The sequence below is a fragment of the Lissotriton vulgaris genome, chromosome 2_1, assembly GCF_964263255.1.
Source record: "Lissotriton vulgaris chromosome 2_1, aLisVul1.2, whole genome shotgun sequence".
Taxonomy (NCBI): Eukaryota; Metazoa; Chordata; class Amphibia; order Caudata; family Salamandridae; genus Lissotriton; species Lissotriton vulgaris.
The window spans coordinates 644896911-644910039 of NC_141687.1; positions in this window are offsets into that span (position 1 = coordinate 644896911).

Here is a 13129-nt window from a genome sequence, read left to right on the forward strand (position 1 = left end):
ACCCCAGCTACACCACAACAAAAACCATAATCACGGAGTGTCTTTGCTCATTGAGACCCATACGACAGGGTCTATGTGCCATCTCCTCCATCATAAGAGGCCTCAATCACTAAAATGGACTCTGTGATCAAATCAGTGTGGAGATTTCTGCGTGTTGAGAATACTGGCACTATGCATGGACAACCTCACAAATGGATTTAACAGATCAGGGGTGGGAGGGGGGGGGAGGGGTTACCTAATGCCACCACCTACACGAAATGGTGCTGAGGCATATACTGTCCGTGTAGCCTGTGGGTCAAGCTGCAGAACTAGGTGTTCCTGTCACAACCAGTTATTTAAGAGGAATTTTCCAGGAGCTCCCAACATCAAGGTAATGATATCAAGGTGCCCCACATTAACACATTTGTGACTGGTCATCAACTATTTTCTCAAGCTGCAATTGATGCTGAGCTCTGCATCCACTTCCACAAAAATACATCACATGAGTTCACAGGGAGGCACAGAAAGAACCCCTGAAAACCGATGCAAGTACCCCCCATTCCTACAATTTTTTCAAAAAAAATGATAATTGTTGCGGTATGGAGTTTATAGAATGCCTCCCGTCCGACAAGTTTAAAGAGAATGTTTTGTGAAAGGATTCTCGCCAAAAAAAGTAACTTAATTCGAAGGATGGATCACAGTTTCAATATTTCCCGCTTAAACATGAAGTTATCTGCAGTTCGCAATTTCGAATCCCAGAAAGTCCGGCTCGGAATTCCATCTTTCTGAGATATTTAATTTCAGCACTATTAAAGTGGATAATAGTAATTCTGATTGTTCACACAGCTTTAGAGCACAAGTGCACTATGAAACGCTAATTAAAAACAAAGTTTCAAATTTAAATAATCTTTTGTTGCCTCTGACACTACGTCAGTGGCAAGAAGAGATTATTTAACAACGTCGAAGACATAGCGAGCATGCTCCAGACTCCACTGGTTTACGGTTCTTTTTTTAAACAAATACCCTAGCAAAAGTCACCCACATGGATCTCGGACACCACCACCGCCCTTGTGAATACCTGATCCTGTTTCCGTGTGAAAAAAGGTCACCGCTGGATTTTTAAGACTCACAGTTTGCTGTTTCTATGTAAAAACTGATGTGCACTGCTGCTCGACACCCGAAGTCCGCCCTGCTGTCTGATCAACACATCCGGCAGGCATCTGAAATCCCAGACCGATGCCCTGCAGAGGGACATCTACGGCCCTGTGTAACAAGCCTTTGGCTGCGCACCAATGACACGTGCTCTGCTTGTGTTATTTGTACAATGGTATAAACCAGCCTGACTGTCAGTTCTGTCTCAGGGCTGCGCAGGGAGGAATGCGGGCGAGCGGCATTCCACCCGCAGCGCCTACCCACCCACTCACTACCCATACACGCCATGGCGGCAGCGCCTAGAAGGACAGACTCAAGGGATTAAAGAACCCTGACCGACCCGACCATGTCCCAGGCTAGAGACAGGGCGGCTGTGCCAGCCTCCATCTGTACCGCAGGCCCTGTGTCCGTGACAGACGCGCCACTGTCCACAGGGAGCCGGGCGAGCGAGAAACCGGGAGACACACACTGATCTTAGCGGGTCCGATGCCAGTTTAACAGCCGTTAGGCTGGCATCAGATGCCAACCGTCCCGCCTCAGATCAACTTCTGAACGTGGCACTTACCTCTAGTATTCCAGTGGAGGTCAGTATTGTCAGTTCAGAGGTGAAAACAAGCCCGGAACACCACAACAGCAGCGCAAGTGACTGGCCGTTGTGTTGCCATGCAGTGGTCTGGGGCACTTCCGCTGTGCAGCCAATTTGCATTCACTACACGAGCTTGGTGTCAAGACCAGTCTCCTCCCGCAGCGCTGCCTGCCTGGAGTCATGAATCTCCGCTAGAAGCCCCACAAACACAACGACGATATAACTGTTCAGTGCCATATTCACTTACCAAGGTTTCCAATGTGCCTGGGTGTTTCATTGTGAATATCAGAGGCAGGAGGTTGTGTTTTACAAAGTGGACATTGGATGTTTAGGGGAGAAGTCTGTCTGCTATAGGAGGACTGTTATGTTCTTTTTGAAAGGGGCTGTCGGGAGCAATCATGCTCTTTCGGACCACTGGGCTTTACTATAAGTGCGGGAGGGTGCATGTGATAATGTTAGCAATCAGCGACGGCTCGTGGAGGGAGTTACGGTGGGGCAGGAGGGCGGGGAGGGGGAGGGGCAGGGCGGAGGTTGCTAAAAACCGGCATATGGATAATTGCAGGTAAGTAAAAAACTTAATTAATAAAACGAATTTCGTAGCTCGCACTGCATTGCATTTTGCGATGCAAGGCGCACTACGAAATTCGTTTTATTAATTAAATTGTTTACTTACCTGCAATTATCCATATGCCGGTTTTTAGCAACCTCCGCCCTGCCCCTCCCCCTCCCCGCCCTCCTGCCCCACCGTAACTCCCTCCACGAGCCGTCGCTGTTAGCAATGAGTATTCCATAATGCTTGTTTCCTCAGAATGCGAACTTAACGGCGCTGTAAAGAGCCGGGACCCTTGTTGCACGGTGTGGGCTCTGGAGGTTTGGCGTCCGAATGGGCGAGGATGAGTCCCTAGGTGGCACAAGAGTAGAGTGCCCACTGGAAGTCAGCGCGTGGCACCTGGAGGGACTGCCAGGGCAGAGAGCTGGTTGGTGGCAGACTAGTCTGGCACGACAGAGCCCATAAAGTATCCCCTCTTCAAACCCTTGCGTACTCCATGCTACAACCGTGCCCTCGCCCACAAAACCACCAGACAGACACACTAGGGCAAAAGGTAACATTTACCGGGATCCCTCTACTGCTCTCTCCCACGACCTCAGCCTCTTTCTGACCTCCCCCTGCAGGCACAGACCCATCGAGCGGATCCTCACGCGTTCTATCAATCCCATGTTTCAAATTAATTACTCTGCAGGGGTGCACAGAGTGAAGCTGCATCAAAATCTCACTTCCCAATCGATGCTGGTATAGTAGATTGGGATGGTTGTATAGCGCAACATGTCAAGCACTGGCAGAGGATGCGGCGCTTATAAACGTAAATCGATACGCCCAGGATCACACAGTGCTGTCCAATTGCGGAGCCAGGATTAGAGCCCGGTCCTACGGTGGTAGGCTAATAGCAAGCAGCACACCTCCCGCCACATTCAAAGTGCAGCTAGTGCAGTTAAAACAAAAACAGAGTCCGCAAAAATGACTAAACAATGATCAGGTGTCTTCTCTTCTGCTTTTCTCCCAGCCCTGGCGCGGGACTCCGATTTAATGAACTATTCTTTACTCAAAGCTCTGCAATTGTCAGGCCGTGAGTTATTCCTTGGAAAAAAAACTTGTAGTTCACTCTTGCTGGCCCAAGCAGAAAACTAGTCGTTGTCTGATTTCTTCCTGCGTACTCCAGCATTAATCATCGACACAGAAGAAGGACCAGTGGTGCGCACGCACCAGAGGAGCGGGGGTAAGAGAGCACGAAGACGCCGAGACGAGGTAGGGGATGTGTGTGTAAGCGCCGGGGGGGGTTCTCTGTGTATGTGTGTATGTATGTGTATGTATGTGTATGTGCGTGCGTGCGTGCGTGCGTGGGGGTCTGTATGGGTGTTGTATGTGTGTTGTGCATGTGTTGTGAAAAGCCTGCCGGAATCGGAGCGCGTGTTGACGCGCGTGACCTGATCCCGGCAGGCTGCTGCTGCATGCGCGTGACAGTCTGTTGTCCTCTCCCTTTCAGTCCTTGAAAGCCGGAATGATAACAATAGTCTCGCTCTGCGACAGCAGGCCTTTGGCCTGCGATTCGCAGGGCGAGACCTAAAAAGGAGGGTAGCTGTGACGGATATATGATGTTACAACGCATACTATAACAACGCATACCGTTACAACGCATCTTTTACAACGCGAATACTGTTACAACGCATGTTTTTACAACGAGTACTATAACAACGCAAAATAGTACTTTATTAGGAAAAATACCATTACAACGCAACATATAACAACGTATACCATTACAACGTAGAAAAATATATATAATTTTTTTTTTGTAAAATAAAACCTGGCACGGGATGCAGGGAAAATAGGGGTTTTGGGTGGGGAAGTGTATTAAAAATCGGTAAGAAAAACTACCATAATATTACGAAACCTAATTAATTATTTAATAAATTAATACTCGAGTATTAAAATTAATACTCGAGTACTTAAATTAATACTCCGACTGCTAAAAATTATATCATTTTACCAAATTACATTTGTTAAATTAAAAAAATGATACATTAATTATAAACACAATATTTAATTTTGCGGATATTAAAACAGAAATAGTAGGATTCATGGACGCCATTTTGAGAAGGTATTAAAATAATTAGTCCTACTATTATTTCAATGAATCAATACCACAACACATTATCCAAAATGGATGCCAAAACGGCACCAAAAACGCTATCTAAATTACTTATAATAAAATGTTAAATTATATGTTTACACAGAAATAAATGTAAAATTAAAAACCGATTCTAACGCATATTTTTACAAATTAAATTAAGTTAGTAATCCAAACTTATAAATAGTAGCCAGACACCATTTTGAAACTAGTTGATCCTCAACTACCTGAGAGAGCAGACGTGATATCTGAACCTCTGACCTTTTCACCCTTTGAGACCCATTATACTGACAGAGCTACTGAATAAAACGATTTACAAGTAAGTAACGTTTACAGAAAACGTTAACAAAATAAAATCATTTTATTGTAAGTGAATGTCGAACAAAATATTAATAAATATCCTTATTATTTAAATTTTAATTAGATATTACGAAAATATTACTGTGAATTATTAAACAAAAACGTGACAGAAATACATTTTAATAAATTACGATAAATATATATTGTAACATAGGATTATTTTAAATGAGCAGAAAAATAAAACGCCATATAGTTTAAATGCGATAACATAAAATTAAAATGTATTTATTATATTACTCATAGAAATCACTTCCAAGCCGCAGAAAACGTGAAACCTGAAAAATTACATTAATTTGGAGAGTACGAACGGTTATTTAAACTTAGAAGAAGGTACATAATCATTATTTATTAAACAACTTTATCATGCAGTACTCGAAAAAGGTCGCATTATAAATAAATATTGTGATTTATTTTGACAGAGAAATCACTTCAAAAGTAAATTCCGGTTCATAAGTGCCCAAAAAAAGGTAATAAAAATATTTTCCAGAGAAAGTAAATACAGCATTTTTAATCAAAAAGATATGCACTAGAAACGGATAAATTTATATTATTTTTTTATGTTTCAGATAGAAAAACCAAGTCTTGAAAAGAGATTAGAAAAAAACATCAATCTGTGAAAAATCAAATATCAAAGCCTTCATATTAAAAGGTAAATCCGAAATTTGTAAACTAAATATATGTTATATATAAAATATGTTGAGTCTGTAACATTTATCAACATTTGCTCAATCAAGTATTATGTTGGGAAAGTCAAAAAGTATAAATACAACTGAATCATATGATAAATGCAGCAGAGGATAAAATTGTACTAGATAGTCTAGAGATATAAATTAATAATTCAACTCCAGGTAAGTGCTGCAGTAGGGAAAGTGCTGGATAGTGTAGAGGTATAAATTAATATTCCAACTCCGGGTAAGTGCTGCAGTAGGGAAAGTGCAGGATAGTCTAGAGGTGTAAATTACTATTCCAACTCCGGGTAAGTGCAGCAGTAGGGAAAGTGCTGGATAATCTAGAGGTGTAAATTACTATTCCTACTCCGGGTAAGTATTGCAAAAGGGAAAGTGCTGGATAGTGTAGAGGTGTAAATTACTATTCCAACTCCGGGTAAGTGTTGCAGTAGGGAAAGTGCTGGATAGTGTAGAGGTGTAAATTACTATTCCAACTCCGGGTAAGTGCTGCAGTAGGGAAAGTGCTGGATAGTGTAGAGGTGTAAATTAGTATTTCAACTCTGGATAAGTGCAACATTAGGGAAAGTGCTGGATAATCTAGAGACATGTAAATTTCTATTCCTACTCCGGGTAAGTGTTGCAGTAGGGAAAGTGCTGGATAGTGTAGAGGTGTAAATTACTATTCCAACTTCGGGTAAGTGCTGCAGTAGGGAAAGTGCAGGATAGTCTAGAGGTGTAAATTACTATTCCAACTCCGGGTAAGTGCAGCAGTAGGGAAAGTGCTGGATAATCTAGAGGTGTAAATTACTATTCCTACTCCGGGTAAGTATTGCAAAAGGGAAAGTGCTGGATAGTGTAGAGGTGTAAATTACTATTCCAACTCCGGGTAAGTGTTGCAGTAGGGAAAGTGCTGGATAGTGTAGAGGTGTAAATTACTATTCCAACTCCGGGTAAGTGCTGCAGTAGGGAAAGTGCTGGATAGTGTAGAGGTGTAAATTAGTATTTCAACTCCAGATAAGTGCAACATTAGGGAAAGTGCTGGATAATCTAGAGACATGTACATTTCTATTCCTACTCCTGGTAAGTGCTTCAGTAGTGAAAGTGCAGATCAAACGTCTTTTTAAAAGTATATAATTCTAAAATTGCGCATTATTTCAATGTTTATTTTATAAAAAAACATGTAAACTTTAAAGTAGTAAAAAGTCACTTTCTTCACAAGTTATAAGTCACACATTTATTACCATACTTTTTTTTCTTTAAGAACACAACCCAGCAAGATCTTCAAAAAGATCAACTGAAACCAAAAACAAGATCAGAAACACATCTCAGCAAAGAAAAGATCTAATTAGAAAAGTAAGTGAAATTCCATTTATATAATACACATAAGAATAAAGCATGATTGTAAATAAGTACTGGATAGTGTAGAGGTACTAATAACTATTCCAACTCCGGGTAAGTGCTGCAGTAGGGAAAGTGCTGGATGGTCTAGAAGTGTAAATTACTATTCCAACTCTGAGGAAGTTCTTCAGTGGGGAAAGTGTTGGATAGTCTAGAGGTATAAATTACTATTCCTACTCCGGGTAAGTATTGCAGTAGGGAAAGTGCTGAATAGTGTAGAGGTGTAAATTACTATTCCTACTCCGGGTAAGTGTTGCAGTAGGGAAAGTGCTGGATAGTGTAGAGGTGTAAATTACTATTCCAACTCCTTGTAAGTGCTGCAGTAGTAAAAGTGCTGGATAGTGTAGAGGTGTAAATTAATATTCCAACTCCGGGTAAGTGCTGCAGTAGGGAAAGTGCAGGATAGTCTAGAGGTGTAAATTACTATTCCAACTCCGGGTAAGTGCAGCAGTAGGGAAAGTGCTGGATAATCTAGAGGTGTAAATTACTATTCCTACTCCGGGTAAGTATTGCAGTAGGGAAAGTGCTGGATAGTGTAGAGGTGTAAATTACTATTCCAACTCCGGGTAAGTGTTGCAGTAGGGAAAGTGCTGGATAGTGTAGAGGTGTAAATTACTATTTTAACTCCTTGTAAGTGCTACTGTAGGGAAAGTGCTGGATAGTGTAGAGACATGTAAATTAATATTCCTTCTCCTGGTAAGTGCAACAGTAGGGAAAGTGCTGAATAATCTAGAGACATGTAAATTACTATTCCTACTCCTGGTAAGTGCTGCAGTAGGGAAAGTGCAGATCAAACGTCTTTTTAAAAGTATATAATTCTAAAATTGCGCATTATTTAAATGTTTATTGTATAAAAAAACATGTAAACTTTAAAGTAGTAAAAAGTCACTTTCTTCACAAGTTATAAGTCACACATTTATTACCATACTTTTTTTTCTTTAAGAACACAACCCAGCAATATCTTCAAAAAGATCAACTGAAACCAAAAACAAGATCAGAAACACATCTCAGCAAAGAAAAGATCTAATTAGAAAAGTAAGTGAAATTCCTTTTACATAATACACATAAAAATAAAGCATGATTGTAAATAAGTACTGGATAGTGTAGAGGTACTAATAACTATTCCAACTCCGGGTAAGTGCTGCAGTAGGGAAAGTGCTGGATAGTCTAGAAGTGTAAATTACTATTACAACTCTGAGGAAGTTCTTCAGTGGGGAAAGTGTTGGATAGTCTAGAGGTATACATTACTATTCCAACTCCAGTTAAGTGCTGTAGTAGGGAAAGTGTTGGATAATCTAGGGTTGTAAATTACTTTTCCGACTACGGGTAAGTGCAGCAGTAGGGAAACTACAGGATAGTCTAGAGGTATAAATTACTATTTCAACTCCAGATAAGTGCAACAGTAGGGAAAGTGCTTGATAGTCTAGAGGTGTAAATTACTATTTTAACTCCAGATAAGTGCTGCAGTAGAGAAAGTGCTGGATAGTCTAGAGGTGTAAATTACTATTTCAACTCCAGATAAGTGCAACAGTAGGGAAAGTGCTGGATAATCTAGAGACATGTAAATTACTATTCCTACTCCTGGTAAGTGCTGCAGTTAGGAAAGTGCAGTAAAACGTTTTTTTAAAATTTTCTAACTCTAAAACTGAGCATAATTTAAATGAATAATGTATAAAAAACATATAAAGTTTGAACTTGTAAAAAGTCTCTTTCTTCAAATATCATAAGTATTAAATTTATTACCGTACATTTTCTTTTCTGAACAAAACCCAGCAAGATCATCAAAAAGAACAACTGAAGCCAAAAACAAGATCAGAACACATCTCAGCTAACAAAAGGTGTAATTAGAAAAGTAAGTGAAATTCCAAAAACATTATACACATAAGAATAAACCATGAGTGAAAATAAGTGCTGGATAGTGTATAGGTACTACTAACTATTCCAACTCCAGGTAAGTGCTGCAGTAGGGAAAGTGCTGGATAGTCTAGAAATGTAAATTACTATTCCAACTCCGGGTAAGTGCAGCAGTAGGGAAAGTGCTGGATAATCTAGAGGTGTAAATTACTATTGCAACTCCGGGTAAGTGCAGCAGTAGAGAAAGTGCTGGATAATCTAGAGACATATAAATTACTATTCCTACTCCTGGTAAGTGCTGCAGTAGGGAAAGTGCTGGATAGTCTAAAGGTGTAAAATACTATTCCAACTCGAGGTAAGTGCTGCAGTAGGGAAAGTGCTGGATAGTCTAAAGGTGTAAAATACTATTCCAACTCGAGCTAAGTGCTGCAGTAGGGAAAGTGCTGGATAGTCTAAAGGTGTAAATTACTATTCCAACTCGAGCTAAGTGCTGCAGTAGGGAAAGTGCTGGATAATCTAGAGACATATAAATTACTATTCCTACTCCTGGTAAGTGCTGCAGTTAGGAAAGTGCAGTAAAATGTTTTTTTTAAATTTTCTAACTCTAAAACTGAGCATAATTTAAATGAATAATGTATAAAAAGACATATAAAGTTTAAACTTGTAAAAAGTCTCTTTCTTCAAATATCATAAGTATTTAATTTATTACCGTACATTTTCTTTTCTGAACAAAACCCAGCAAGATCATCAAAAAGAACAACTGAAGCCAAAAACAAGATCAGAAACACATCTCAGCTAACAAAAGGTGTAATTAGAAAAGTAAGTGAAATTCCAAAAACATTATACACATAAGAATAAAGCATGAGTGAAAATAAGTGCTGGATAGTGTATAGGTACTACTAACTATTCCAACTCCGGGTAAGTGCTGCAGTAGGGAAAGTGCTGGATAGTCTAGAAATGTAAATTACTATTCCAACTCCGGGTAAGTGCAGCAGTAGGGAAAGTGCTGGATAATCTAGAGGTGTAAATTACTATTCCTACTCCGGGTAAGTGCAGCAGTAGAGAAAGTGCTGGATAATCTAGAGACATGTAAATTACTATTCCTACTCCTGGTAAGTGCTGCAGTAGGGAAAGTGCTGGATAGTCTAAAGGTGTAAAATACTATTCCAACTCGAGGTAAGTGCTGCAGTAGGGAAAGTGCTGGATAGTCTAAAGGTGTAAAATACTATTCCAACTCGAGCTAAGTGCTGCAGTAGGGAAAGTGCTGGATAGTCTAAAGGTGTAAAATACTATTCCAACTCGAGCTAAGTGCTGCAGTAGGGAAAGTGCTGGATAATCTAGAGACATGTAAATTTCTATTCCTACTCCTGGTAAGTGCTTCAGTAGGGAAAGTGCAAATCAAACGTCTTTTAAAAATTTTCTAACTCTAAAATTGTGCATAATTTAAATGAAAAATGAATAAAAAGACATGTAAACTTTGAATTTGTAGTAAGTGTCTTTCTTCACAAATCAAAAATCAAAAATGTATTACCATACATTTTTTAACAGAGCAGAACCCAGCAAAACTAAGATCTTCAAAAAGAACAACTGAAGCCAAAAACAAGATCAGAAACACATTTCAGCTAAGAAAAGCTCTATTTAGAAAAGTAAGTAAAATTCAAAATACATTATACACATAAGAATAGAGCATGAGTGAAATTAAGTGCTGGATAGTGTAGAGGTACTAATAATTTTACCAACTCCAGTTAAGTGCTGCAGTAGGGAAAGTGGTGAATAGTGTAGAGGTGTAAATTACTATTTTAATTGCAGGTAAGTGTTGCAGTAGAGAAAGTGGGAAATAGTCTAGAGGTCTAAATCACTATCCCTACTCCGGGTAAGTGTTGCAGTAATGAAAGTGCTGGATAGTATAGAGGTGTAAATTACTATTTTAACTCCAGGTAAATGTTGCAGTAAGGAAAGTGCTGGATAGTCTAGAGGGATAAATTACCATTCCAACTCCTGATAAGTGCTGTAGTAGGGAAAGTGCTGGATAGTGTAGAGGTGTAAATTACTATTCCAACTCCAGGTAAGTGCTGCAATAGGGAAAGTGCTGGATAGTGTAGAGGTGTAAATAACTATTCCTACTCCAGGTAAGTGCTGCTGTAGGGAAAGTGCTGGATAGTGTAGAGGTGTAAATAACTATTTCAACTCCAAGGAAATGCTGCAGTAGGGAAATTGTTGGATAGTGTAGAGGTGTAAATAACTATTCCTATTCCGGGTAAGTGCTGCAGTTGAAAAATGCAGGAACATGTAGAGGTATAAAATACTATTCCAACTCCAATTCAGTACTACATTAAGAAAAGTGCTTGAAAGTTCAATACTAAAGATACCAGCAAATGTATGAATATATTAAACAGAAATGTTATACAAATGGAATATGTTATACATAACAAAATTAGAAAATGCTACATAATTTACAATTTTGATTTGATTTACAATAATTTTAATAACATATTTTTTTCTTTTCAAGCAATGTCTACACATCCTACAGCGAACTATGTCATGTCCAGGAAAGGAAATCGACTTCTTAACCATGCAGGTTACATTTATTGTAAGGAAAGGATAAGTTTTCCACGGAATCATTGGAGATGCGTGCAATACTTTACAACCCGTTGCAGCGGCAGAGCGGTTACGGTCGATGATATTATTGTAAGAACAACCAACCATAACCACTCTGCCTCTGCAATGGAAGTTGATGTAAGACAAACAGTAAATGAGATGAAAGTTATTGCAAGCACCTCCAATGATTCCACAGGATCAATTTTGAGAGAGGTTGCTCAGCATGTCCCTACACATGTTGCTAGTAATATGCCTACAATTCATAATTTGCGAAGAATTATACAACGTCAAAAGCAGGCAAGTAATACTCAAATTAGGACTCCACATACCTTTTCTGATATCAATATTCCACACGAACTTACTATTTCTTTTGCTAATGAACCTTTCCTTCTGCATGACAATGAAAACCCTCAGAAGCGTATCCTTATTTTTAGTACTCCCCGCAACCTTTTAAAGCTTGAAAGTAGTGAAATTTGGATGATGGATGGAACGTTTAAAAGCACGCCCCATCCATTCACCCAAATTTATACTATACACGCTAAAATTAACAATAATGTAATACCCCTAGTGTACAGTTTGCTGCCTGATAAGACTTCTGCAACTTACACAGAATTTTTAACTGTGATTAAATCTAAAACTACCCAAAGCCCTAGGAAAGTAATAATGGATTTTGAATTGAGTATGATCAATGTGATCACCAAAATGTACACGGATACCCAAATTCAGGGGTGTTTTTTCCATTTTTCCCAGGCATTCTGGGTTAAATTACAGAAAACACCCTTAGTTACAGAATACTCAACGGACAGCAAACTTCAAGTCGAATTAAAAAAACTAACAGCTCTTTGTTTTGCCCCTCCCGAAAGTGTAGATGAGTACTACACTGCCATTACAGAATCTGAGTATTATTTAACTAACGAAGATAAATTGGCACCAATTTTAAATTATATGGAAGACACATGGATTGGACACCTAGGCAGATCGGGTCGCAGGAGGAAGCCACGTTTCCATGTGGAGTGGTGGAACTGTTATTCGAGTTGCCTACAGGGAGAGGCTAAAACAAATAATGCCATTGAGGGATGGCATAACTCCTCCAATCATATAATTGGAAGACCCCACCCAAATTTCTATTCATTTCTTGAAACTTTGAAGAAGGAGCAAAGTTTTCAAGAAATGAGATTATCACAAACTTTCACAGGTAGTCTAAACTCACGGATTACTCAAAGAACAAAGGAAATGTCTGAACGACTATTGGGACTTATACAACAGTTTTCGTTGTGTGTGGCTCTAGATTACCTTGAGAATCTTGCTAACATCCTTTCTTTTTAAACACATATTGACATTACTTTCCTGCTTTGCTCTAAATTTACTCCCTATCTAATTTTATTTGGCTATTAATATTTTTTTCTAAATTATTTTTGCTAAATTAAATGTTGGGTCACCATCCTTTTTATTACTATTTCTTTTTCAAAACGTATTATTTTTTTTATACAATTTTCAAAATCATCCCCTTATAACCAATAATAATTTTTTACCCATTCAAATTAAAATTTGTGCGTTTTTTGGAAACAAAAAATATCAAACAAAATGTTTTACATTATAGCTAATCTTGTCCACATTACTTTGCAAATATTAAAAATGCATTTTTACAAAGGTTATACTCTTCATCTTTCCAATCTACAACGTACAAATGTTGATAAAACTATTTTTTTAAACAGTAACGTGATATTCCTATGGTAATACCGATGTAGACAAAATATTGAACCATTTTTCGGTTAAAATATTATACAACAAACTTCAATGTTTGTAACCAACACATCCTTTTTTTCCTTACATAACCAAAATAATTTTAA